The sequence below is a fragment of the Curcuma longa genome, chromosome 17, assembly GCF_044706935.1.
Source record: "Curcuma longa cultivar G26 ecotype Majalengka, Jawa Barat chromosome 17, ITB_CL_G26_1.1, whole genome shotgun sequence".
In the NCBI taxonomy this organism is placed as follows: Eukaryota; Viridiplantae; Streptophyta; class Magnoliopsida; order Zingiberales; family Zingiberaceae; genus Curcuma; species Curcuma longa.
The window spans coordinates 4,339,518-4,352,255 of record NC_133877.1 but is presented as its reverse complement, the minus strand read 5'-3'; the positions used below and the strand labels follow the sequence as shown (position 1 = coordinate 4,352,255).

General features: G+C 42.6%; 1 pseudogene; it reads left to right on the top strand.

Moving 5' to 3' along the window:
- Positions 1-6,436: 6,436 nt before the first annotated feature.
- On the top strand, positions 6,437-7,542 carry LOC141848589 (AP2/ERF and B3 domain-containing transcription repressor RAV2-like; annotated as a pseudogene).
- Positions 7,543-12,738: the final 5,196 nt, after the last annotated feature.

Sequence of the window (12,738 nt, the reverse complement as noted above, 5' to 3'; positions counted from 1 at the left end):
AAGTCATTTGGGTCTAGATGGCCAAACTGAATGGAAGAACAAGAACTGTAAGCTAAAACAGTGTTATTTCATGACACAAGTTTCTTTTGGTCCTTCCTTTTACTGCCATGCGCGGGAACCTGAATACATATATGCATGTTGATGAAGAAAAAGTGCAGTTAAGCATAAAAAATCTGAAAGTAAGGTTGCAGGCCAACAAGAAATTTTAAACAGTAATTTGTCTGAGAAGATAAAGAAAAAACTAAATACCTGGGAAGGAGTGATTGCAGTAAAGGAGAGATATTGACGCGGCTCAATCCAAATAACATGGTTATTCCAGCATGCAACCATGGTTTCAGATTGAGACACGCCAATACCTCTTATTCTAATATATCACAAGCACTCACACTTCTATGGAATGTCTCCACCTCTGATCTTAGCTTCCTACCTTTTGCAACCCCAATTAAGGTGGATTCCAGATCTTCAGCAAGCTGTTCCCATGGAGAGAGAGAGAGAGAGAGAGAGAGAGAGAGAGAGAGAGAGAGAGAGTTTATGGAAGAGGCAATGGAGCAAGAAAGAAAGAAGAGGCTATATATATAATGGAAAGAGCAGCTCTGTCAACAAAATAAAAGTTAAACGAATCTTAATTCTTCTCCAGCTTTTATGAGGAGCATCTTCTTCTCTTCAGTTAAATTTTCTTGACACTGCCTCCGGATGCTGGGTAAAGTGAAACAGGGAAGGATTGATGGGCCCATTGGAACATGCATGATTACTAGCAAAACCAGGTGTATTATCCATGTCTTTAAAGGTTTTGTTTGATCCAAACTGTGCTTATGTTGTGAAGTAAATAGTTTGTTCTGTACAAGTAATGATACAACTCTAACACGCTGAGCCATGTTCAGATTTAACCTTGCACGCCTAACTTGTTCCCCTATAATGCTTTGACCACATGCTGTAACTTTTGAGTGAAAGCAAGTTCTTAACTTTCTCCTTTTATCTTTGTAAACTCGAGTTTCTCCAAAATTCAAAAACAATAATTCGAGGGAAAGGACACACGTATTCAAAGCTGTGGAGATCCGAATTTAATGACTGTTTTTAATGAAGTGACCAGAGCTTTTGCTCTCGGTGGAATAACCCGGAATGCATAAAACTCTGTAACTTTTAGACTTTAAAGTGGCTGATTGTTTTTATCTTCTGTATCAATTATTCCTGCCTTCTGGGGTTTTCTTCTTTGTTCGATGAAAGTGAGTTGTTTGTTTTTGGAAAAGGAAAAGAAATAAAGAGAAAAAAGGACATCGAGCTGCAGTAACAAATGGGTAGGAAGGAGGATGTGTGAATTGATTATGGATGGAGTCAGAAAGGGACTTAGTAGATGTGGTGGTTGGGTTGCATTAACTTGCAAGGGAGAAGGGACCATCACCTCACAGACTCACAGTCACAGGCACAGAGCATATGCCTCCATATTTAATAGCATTCAGTTCTCACCACCACCTTCTGCTACTGCCTCACCCTGATGCCCCAAATTTATTAACTTCTGTTCCAGGTATGGCCTAGCTCTCCACTCATGTTCTTTCTTTTAGGTCAATTCACAACAAGTGGAAAACAAAGATTACAACTCGACGCAGATTTAGTCTGTTTGATGTATATATATTTATACGAGGAGAAACATGTAGCGTACGTGATTGGTAGATGACTTCTCTGTGCCAATGGAATGAATGCAAACTCAACCATCAAGAAAGTGACAGTCGACAAATTAAATTTCTCTTCTCCAACAAAGTTCCTGTTGGCTAAACTGCAGGGCATGTAGTAGCTAACATGGTGGCCAGTTAATGTGCAGGAGCAAAATAACTCTACCAGTTGGATGCTGCCATTCCACTGGGGCAAACATTGCGAGAATTTTCAGTGAAGAACAAGGCACTGAAGTGCGAGAGAAGGCTGAGTGGAGTGATTGCTTACTGGTGCAGGAGGGGAGCATTGAATGGGATCACGCGAGGTGTTATCTCCTCCAGCACTGAATCAGATCTTCTTGTGGATCGATTAATTAAAGCCATAGACACTGTTGTTGATGAAGGAGCCTTTTTTAGTGGTCCATTGAGTTTTTTTTCCCCCTTAATAAACCAATTATCTCCTACATGATTATGATTATGAATTGCTAATCTTCATTTAATTCTCCGTTTATATATGACACTTTAATTAACATCAATTATCTTGAGGTATTTTCAATCAACAAATTAAAATGAATATTAATTACCACAACAGAACAAAATCAAGATTATGGCCTAATTTTTGTTTATTCACCCAAATACGAATAGATTTATTACTTCTCCAACCCTTTGTAACATCAATCTAGTTGCTTGTTTCCAGTTTTCCAGAAATTTGAAAGAGTAATTGTAATCTGCAGGAACTGGGATAAAGAAACGATGGTTCTTCTCTTTGATACGAGCAAGCTTCAGCTTGCATCCTTTCTGAAAGTATAATGCTCAAGTTTTTGTTAAGCACAAACAAACAATATCAGAGTTCAGTGGACATTAACCAATGGTTACAGTAATTGAAAAAACTTAAAATTTGTTCGATAAATCAAACATATTGATACTGGTGGAATCTCTAAGTGATCACCGTGCTCGTCACGCGATAGTCCTGGATTGCTACGTGACCTCAAAATAAAGAAGGATAGGTTTAGAGAAACATAGAGAGGATAGTCAGATAAATATAACAATCTTGATTTTTATTACAGAATGAAAATGAATCTTATTATCTCACAGGTTCCTGACTTTAAGTTTCAACCCCCAAACTCAACAGCACATATCAACTTTTTCTTGGACTTGAGCCTCATCTCGAACTCTAGTTTTGGCATCTCATGCCGACCTTTGCTCAGGTTCAAGTCCGACCTCGAGCTCTGGTCTTGGTATACCTTCGACATCTTGTGTCGATCTCTGCTCGACCTCGAGTCTGACCTTGAGTTCTAGTCTCAGCATGCCTCCGACATCTCGTGCGGACCTCTGTTCGACCTCGAGCTCTGGTCTCGACATGCCATTGACATTTCATGTCGAGCTCTGCTCGGTCTTGAGTTTGACCTCAAGCTCTTATCTTAGCATAACTCTGACATCTCGTGCCAACCTCTCTTCGACCTCGATTTCGACTTCAAGCTTTGATCTCGCTCGGCCTCGAGTCCGACCTCAAGCTCTGATCTTGGCATGGCTCCGACATCTCGTGTCGACTTCTTCGGCCTCGAGTCTGATCTCAAGCTCTGGTCTCAACATGCCTTGACATCTCATGCTGACCTCTGCTTGGGTCTCAACATTATTGGCACTTCCTCAACGTCACGTACAGAACCTTAACTTTAGCATTTGCTTAATCTCAAAAGATGGTCAGTCCACATAATCAGGAGAGCCCAAGACTCTCTCTTTCAAAAAAAATAAAAAAAAATATCCCTAAAGGATAAGAATTGATAGAATCTTTCTAAACTAAAATAAATATCTCAAAATGTTTCCTAAATAGTTGCTAATATTTCGAATATCAACTACTATAAAAAGGTTGTTCATACTCATGGGCACAGGATACATGTATCCATCTTAATTTTTTCAAGTTATTGAATTCCTTCCTCACAAAAAATCCTAACTTGAGCATGCGAGTGACTTGCTGAGACTTACCTCCAATGTTATTCTAACTCTCTTTTTTTTAATGCTTTTTAGGTTTCTTCGTCTTTCTCGACAGTTATTTTCAGGGAGCGTGCACATTAACAATTCGTGAACCCATGACTTGATCATCTACCATGTATTGGCTGAAATACATACATGACATGAAAAAAGTAAAACTTTCCTTACTTTTCTTATTCGAGATAAGGGGAGAGCCGTGCTCTCCCCTTGGGCATGCTCGAGCTTGAAGTCGTAGTAATTTGAAACACATACAAACAAAACAAAACAAAACTGCAAATATCGAACAAATTGGTAGCTGAAAAAGGGAAAGGTCGACTTCTCTCTCTCTTGGAGATACTGCCAATCTGCAAGATATCTTGCCAGCCAGCCATGTTTGCAACTAGTTGGTGCAAACACTTTGGAAATAAGTAAACAGAGCATCAGACATGCATGTTTCAGATTTCTGCAGCAAGCTTTTAGGCATATGTTGCTGAATATGTAAATCTGCAAAATGTATATCTACAGTTTATTAAAATGAGCAAAAGGATGAACTTGTAGCTTTCAAAAATGATCAGAGAGTGGGAATGGAGACCTTTGGAAGTACTATATGGAACAATAGGATGCACATCACGACCTTAACTAGGCCCGGATGAATTCATGGGTTATTCTCTTGTCATTCTCTTACCCATACCTTTGCATTTTCTGAAAACATAATTTTTTTAATCTTATCATTTCTAAACTGATAGACTTTGACAAATCTGCGAGTGAGAAGAAAAGATCATTATCATCTGAATTGAATATTCTTGTTGATCTTTGAAAACTAATAATATCTGTCTGACTTGAAGTTTCAAACCTCCAAATTCCACTCGAGGCATTGTTCTCTTATAGAGTTTCAAACCCACAGTTGAATTTTGTTTAAGCATGCAGCAGAGACTAACTGACCCTAATCACCTTGACTCGGTTATCATATGCAGATTCAAGAATCAAGTGACCTTCTGGGGTTCTATTTTTCTTGAAAATTGAATGTTGAACATTAAAGATTGAAGTATTTCCATACGAAAAGTTCCTGATTACTTAATTTCTTGTCATTAAATTTCTCATTGCTTTGAACAAAAAATACATTCGATATATACCAAGTCCAACTGCAAGTGGATGGATAATAACAGAAACCCTCAACGTGCTTTGAAAAGTAAACGCTCGCTCATTTCATGCAAGTTGAAGTGCGTACGTAGTCAAACTATGACAGTTTATAATTCCTGCAGGAAGAACAAGAGGGAGACAGAATTTGTGATTGATGTTGATAACAATTGCTGATTCGTAGTTTTAGTTGAGCATCAACTATGTCACTCAAATCTTACTAGATTAGCTTGTGTCCACCATGGCTGGATCAAACCAAGTTCACCATGGTCTGACTAATTTGGACAAATTAAGCCAACTCAACTCTTCAAAAAGGTGGATGTCAAATATAAGTAAGGGATTCTAGCCAATTGAAAGGATCTTCTGATCAATCCATAGATCATTTCGATTCCATTAGAAATGAGGATTCAGAATATCCCACATTGATCGATCAAACAGAGATTCAGCAACTAAAAGAAAGATCGATTCTTTGGGATCCTTCCTTTCTTCAAACGGAACGAACAGAGATAGAATCAGATCAATTCCCGAAATGCCTTTTTGGATCTTCCTCAATGTCCCGGCTATTCACGGAACGTGAGAAGCAGATGAATAATCATCTGCTTCCGGAAGAAATCGAAGAATTTCTTGGGAATCCTACAAGATCAATTCGTTCTTTTTTCTCTGACAGATGGTCAGAACTTCATCTGGGTTCGAATCCTATTGAGAGGTCAAGATAATTACGTATTTATAAATACCGTCTCAATTCATCCTATTTCATTTTTTAATAAAAGTCTAATTTTTTTTATTTATTTCATTTATTCCATGATCGGAACAAAAGGGGATACACGTTACACCACGATTTTGAATCAAAAGAGAGATCGATTTAAAGAAATGACAGATCTATTCATTCTATCAATAACCAAGCCGGATCTGGTATATCATAAGAGATTTGCCTTTTTTATTGATTCCTACGGGTTTGATAAAAAAAAATTCTTGAATCGGGTATTCAACTCCAGAGATGAATTGAAAAAGGAATCCGCCATCCAACGACCCTATACTATTGGCCCTATGACCATCTGTGAGAAGGTAAAATCGAGAAGTTACAATTGACCACTACGGGGGAATGCATTGTCTCAGCTTCATCGAGATTCAAACTTTGCCCACTTCAATAAACTTGTTTCGCAGTAACTAACTAAACCATACCCGAGGGCTAAGCCAACTCAACTCAACCCATGTGATTGGATTTCTCGATATATATTACTGGCTAACGAGAAGTTAGTAGATTGTACATAACAATAATGATGATCGAATTTGTTGCTAGCTATTAGTGGAATAGAAAAAAAAAAAGAAGAAGATTAATTACAAAGAAAGGTAAGTAGAAAGGTCATAATCAGCCTAATCAGAACAAAGCTGAAGGGGGATGCATTTGGCCTCGTGGTCCAAATCATGAACACCCCACTCAATCCAACTTGTCTCTTGTCCCATCGCATTCACTGACCTGAACCCAATCGACTCAAGTGATTTGGATCAGGTCAGTGAGTTTGATCCATCAGGACTTTAATAGGATCCCAAAATAATAATAATAAAATTAAGATGTGTATGAATCAAAGTGAGGTGGAAGCAGCTGCCTTGAATCTTCCCTCTAAAATAGAAATGTGCCTCGAGCTCTCTATATAAACTCTTGGCGCAGCGCAACGCAACTCGTACAGAATTCAACCCCACCTTTCTCTTTCTTTTTCTCTTCTTCGATTCTCAAAGTCAGCCATGGATGGGAGCTGCGTTGAAGAGGCATCAACCGACTCTCTGCGATATGATGTCGTCCACAGCGCTCTTCGCAGAATGGGCAGTGGCCTCAGCGTGGTGTTCGACCCTCTTCCGAAAGGAGGAGGAGGAGCGGCGGCGGCGGCGGGGGGATGGAGGTGGAGTCGAGGAAGCTGCCGTCGTCCGAGTACAAAGGCGTGGTCCCGCAGCCTAACGGCCGGTGGGGCGCGCAGATCTACGAGAGGCACCAGCGCGTGTGGCTCGGCACGTTCGCCGAGGAGATAGAGGCTGCGCGCGCGTACGATGCCGCCGCGCAGCGCTTCCGCGGCCGCGACGCCGCCACCAACTTCCGGCAGCTGGCGGAGTCCGACGAGGAGGATGCGGCGGAGCTGTCCTTCCTCGACGCGCACTCCAAGGCCGAGATCGTGGACATGCTACGCAAGCACACCTACCGTGACGAGCTGGAGCAGTGCAAGCGGGGCGGCGCGCTCGGGAAGAGGAAGATCCCCGCCGGCGGCTACCGGAAGCCATCGCCTTCGCCCAGGGAGATGCTGTTCGAGAAGGCCGTGACGCCGAGCGACGTGGGGAAGCTGAACCGGCTGGTGATTCCCAAGCAGCACGCGGTGAAGCACTTCCCGCTAAGTCTCCCTGCCGGCGGCGGCACCGGCACAGGCAAGGGCGTGTTGCTCCACCTGGAGGAGGACGGCGACGGGAAGAAGTGGCGCTTCAAGTACTCGTACTGGAACAGCAGCCAGAGCTACGTGCTGACCAAGGGGTGGAGCCGGTTCGTGAAGGAGAAGCAGCTCAAGGCAGGGGACGCCGTCAGCTTCTGGCGATCCACGGGGCCAGAGAAGCAGCTCTACATCGACTGGAGGAGCAGAGCCGCCGAGAGAGCCCGTCAAGCCATGCCTCCGGCGGTGAGGTTGTTCGGTGTCAACATAACGGAACTGCCGGCGGGTGGCTGCCAGTTGTTGAAGAAGCAATTCATAGAGGTCTTGTAGTGTTTGGATGATCCATCACCTTCAACTTCTCAAATTGACAATTCCTTCAATTTCCTCTCGAAAAAGAAAAAAGAAACCACTAAATTGAGATTTGTTATCCATTGTCAAGAAACCCCTCAATTGAGCCGCCCGCCTCATTAATCTTAAATGTATACAAAAAAAAAAAGAATATTGAAATAAAGATACAAGGTTTTTCAGTTTTGTACATGAACTAAACATTGACCCTGCTGAGCAATAATTCAATAGTTGGATAAGAAGGGAGTAATAATAGTCCAAAGATTAAAGAGTATTTTGCATTTGGAAGAATAATTGATGTGTTGAACTATTCAAATCCTAAATCAAAAGAAAAGAATATATATATATAGAAAATGTTATGCTGCGCGCCGGTTTTATACGCGCGATAGCGGGATCACCGTCCATCACGCGTGAACACGAAGATCGGACCGTTCAAAAGTGGGATTGCACAGTGCCGTGAGCGCCCGACCCATCGCTGCCGCTTCGCCGTCCGACCACCGCCGGCCGCCGGACCGGGCCCGATCGACGCGCCACTCGCCTGCGCGCCGACCGGCACCGGATTGTGGTCGGAATCCGATCGAATTTAGCTGGAAACCGCCGAATCGCAGACCCGACCACTGTGGGCCAAATCGCGGCCGGTTTCCAACCAAATTATGGTTGGAGACCGGCTGAGGAAGGATCGCCTGTGGCCGGCGGTCCTTCCTCGGCCGGTCTCCGACCGCGATTTGATCGGAAATCGGCCGCGATTTAGCTCATAGTGGCTCGTGCGCTGGTTCGATGGTTTCCGATCGAATTCGACCGGATTCTGATCACAATCCGACTGGAATCCGACGTCGATCGGTACGTCGGCGAGTGAACCGTCGATCGGGCCTGGTCCGACGGTCTCTGGTGGCCGGACGACGTGGCGATGACGACGAAAGTGGTTGGGGGTCGGGGCTATCATGCACAAGTCGCGTAAATACCCGTCGCACAGCATAGCATTTCTCATACATCATTCTTGTCACATGAGTAGACCGGAGACCATTTTAGTCCTCCCTTATTTTTTTTGACCTTTATTTTAAAGAAATGCAGTTTAGTTTTGAGAGGTATCAAACGTGAAACATGTGGCAGAAAGGAAATAAAATAGTTTACGAGGTCAACCGTACACATGAATCGCCAACCTGACGGATATTGCTGCGTGGCGCCTGCGCAGAGCATTTGCATGAGCCCGGCAACTTCTGAATCGCTCACCAGACGCATGAAGCAAGCCGCCATGTTTAATTAATGTGCAAGTGGAAGTGGAGTGGGCTTGTAATAAGGGCAATTAAAACCGACAATTTTGGCAGCTTCAGAGCAGAGCAGAGCAGAGCAGACTGCTTTCTGCACTTGAATTTGGAATCTGAATCACGCATGCTGTGGTCTATATCTGACACACAAAAAAGGAATTTAAAAAAAAAAAAGAGAGGAGGAATAGTAGAAACGTGTATGTATACATTGCACGTCGTCCCAAAATTTGATTGCGTATTTTTTTAAGGGGCATGTAGATTTTTAAAATTTCGCATAAAACACATCATACTTTGATATTTGAAGGCGTTTTTTTTTAAATAAAAAATTAACTTTTTTATTAAAAAAATTTCCCCGACGATTCGCCGACCAAAGCTAGATGTTGGCTAGGCAGTCACGAACGGGCTGCTAGATAGCCGCGCAGCCAACAGACCGCGCGGTCGTTATCGCTCGACTTGGTCGTGTGACTGTGTGGCTACTCAACTGCTGAGCCAAATCGCCTGATACTTTATCACGCGGGCGTAGTAGCTACCTAACTTTTAATAAAAAAGATATATTGAAGAATATATATATATATATATATATATATATATATATATATATATATATATATATATATATATATATATATATATATATATACAGTTCTGCTACTCTGCGGTCTTTACTCCGCGCTCCTCATGCGCTCCCATCCGACCCATCGTCACTGCCGCTTCGCCGTCCGACCGCCGCATCACGCCCAATAGACGCGCAGTTCGCCGGCGCACATCTCGGCACCGGATTCCGACCGGATAGTGGTCAGAATCCGACGAATTCGGTCAGAAACCGCTTAATCCCGCTGGCAGCCACTGTTGGCCGCGATTCGGCCGATTTCCGGCCAAATCACAGCCGAAGACCGGCCGAGGAAGGACCGCCCGCGCGGGGCGGTCCTTCCGGCGCGGGCGGTCCTTCCTCGGCCGTGATTTAGCCGAAAACCGACCGAATCGCGGCCAACAATGGCTGCCAACGGAATTCAACGGTTTCTGATCGAATTCGTCGAATTTCGGACACTATCCGACTGGAATCTGACGTCGGATGGTGTGCCGACGACTGGCGCGTCGAACGTGCCCGGTCCTGCGGCCGGCGGTGGTCGGACGAGACGGCGACGACGACGGGAGCGGGACGGTGCGCACGAGTACGGATGGGAATATATATATATATATATATATATAGGTTTTTCTCTGCTGCGCGTCGCTTCGTCCGCTACTTGTCCGCGACTGCCTACGTGGCTGAGAAATCCTCTCCGCGTCGCATCCGCCGTGGCAAACTGACCGAAACAGCGAGAATAAAACCCTAAATCTCTACCGCGAAACAAAAATCAAGCGACAAGCCCGCCATCTCCCAAAATCGCCCGCGGCCGAATCATAAATCCCAGCTTCCCTCGCCTCGCCGTCATCTGCTCCACGCCGATTTGTGATCCCAAAATCGCCGTCATCCGCTCCACGCCGCCGGCAATCGTCGCGACGCGGAGCAGAAGAAAATCCTACCTCGCAACGCGCCCTAAATCCTCGCGTTGCTGCGTTCGGCCTTAAACCCATCGCGCCTCTCCTCTCCGTAAACCCTAAACCCATCGCGACCGAAGCTAAAGGGGCGGAACCCTTCTGCTGACCTCGATTTTGCCTGTTGATACACACTCGAATCGCACCCGCTTTCGATACAGGGGAGAGTGAGAGGGAGGAGGAGAGGAAGATGGGCGGGATCGTCGAGCGCGCCAGGCTCTGTTTTTTCTTCCTCGCGGTAGTCGCCGTCTTCGCCCAGTGCTTTAACAGAGGTCAGTCGGTCTCTTTCTCCTGTTTTGCTCCCCTTCCTCGCGATAGAGTAATTTGGTAGGTTATATGTAATTAGAACTGTGTAATTGAGCTCAGTATGTCTGCAAACTGTAAAATTTTGTGCATCATGTCTGTAGGTGTTGTAATGGTTAAGCCTTTTTATTTTATTTTTTACATTGTCGCGTAATCATACTCATGAATTTTTCTTCGTTGTATTTAGTCTGCAACGTAGGACCTGTAGAAGCATATTCTCGTGGGAGCAGTTCTTGTGGTTTGCTTCAGTGTGTCAGTTTTGTATGGTTTGCTAGATCTATAAAATATAGGCTACTTGCTGAGTATTAACTTTTTGATAACTTGAAGACTTGAATACTAAAGAAAAGAAATAAAAACTGGTGAAATAAGAAAAATCTGGCCTGTTTGATTTCATTATCAAGTGAATTTGTTCTGTTTATTTTGGCTGCAAAATTAGGCACAACCTGATGATAAGCATCGTCATGTTTATCAGTAAGTTAAACAACCTTTATGTCATATAAACTAACTTTTAAAAAGCTTAATTGATTTGCATTTTATAAATTCGCTTTTTGGGAAAACTTAACTAGTTTATGATCATTATCAAAATTTTATATTGGCATAAAATGACTCAATATGATTATGACATGATAACACGAATTTCAGACACCACATAATCCATGATAGAGTTTGTAAAGGTTCCTCAATGATGCAACTGCTTTGCTCAATCCAGCAAATGTAGTTTCAAGTAGTTTGGGATGTCATGTTCCCACTTGACATGGTAATCCTCCATCTTTGAGATTGCTTATTTAACGATCAAGCATCACCGATCGTAGTTGTCATTTTGTATGCAATTTATTACCATAATTTTGGAGTTTTTCATAAATTAAATTTCATAAATAATTTGTATATTTTTGCAGGTCTTCCTTCACCACCTATGGCACCCGGAAGCATAGATAACCATGGATCATCTGGTGGTGACAGTAGTTCTAGGACTTGACACCCATTTGCAGTTGATGTGGGAAAGCGAGAAGGAAAACAAAATCACAGCATAGTAGCTATTCTGGTTCTTTCAGCTATTACTTCCATTTTATGCATTGGAGTTGTATGGATTTTGCTATTTAAATATAGAACTAGGTCTCGTCTTTCACATGCTCCTCAAGGCTTGAGAAACTCACTCACAAAGGAAGCAGGTAAAAACAATTTCAGTGTTGATCATGTGGTTCTAGACAGTCTGATAGGATGTTTTAGTGTTGGACATCTTCTGAAAGATAGTTCATTTTATTCTAGTAAATATGGTGTTAAAATTTGTAAGTAGCTAAAGTTTACTGGTAATTCAATTGTCATCCTTTCCTTGATCATAAGCAATGGACCAAAGATATCAGCATAAAAGGAGAAGGGGCTCTAATGTCAGTTTTTTTTTTGTTTGTTTGTTTTTTTGGTCATATTTTACAAACATTTTTAGCCTTTAGTGATAAAAGCATATTATTGTTTGATAAAAGCATATTAATGTGCATGCAGCCTAATGTGGACCAGCGACCGTTCATGGGCGAAGTGGTTCAAGCGCTAAAATTAGTATGGAACGAAGGAGATGATTTTAGTAGAGTATCTGGAAGTTGTAGCTTGGAGGAGACATCTACTCGAGAGGAACAACCAAGGATCAGCATGAGGTGGGAAATGGACACTTTCCCCCATCTGCGAGACTTTTTTATTTTCAAGCTGCAATTTTGAAGCTGGAAATGGACACTTCCTTATTTTGAAGCTGCAATTTTTGCAACTCCATCTGCGAGACTTTCTTATTTTGAAGCTGCAATTTTTTATTGGAAAAGGACACTTTCCCCCTTTTATACAGCAAAGTTTGATCTTTCTTATTTTTGTTTTGGTTAAAAGAGTCATTTTGTACAGTAAGAGTCAAAATTAAGATTGCTGTGCTACTTATCATAGCAGCTTTGTCATGCAATCTTAATACAGAGCCTTCTGTAATTGGTTTCTAAACTTCATCTGAAAATTATGTATGATTAAGTGTAGCAACTAGCAATTGTTCTTCCATAGATTTTTAATAATTAAGAGTTGTATTGAATATGCAAAAAGGTGTCTTTAAAAACCTCTGGTCATTGTTGTCAAAAAGATCTGCAAAAAGTGTCACAACGA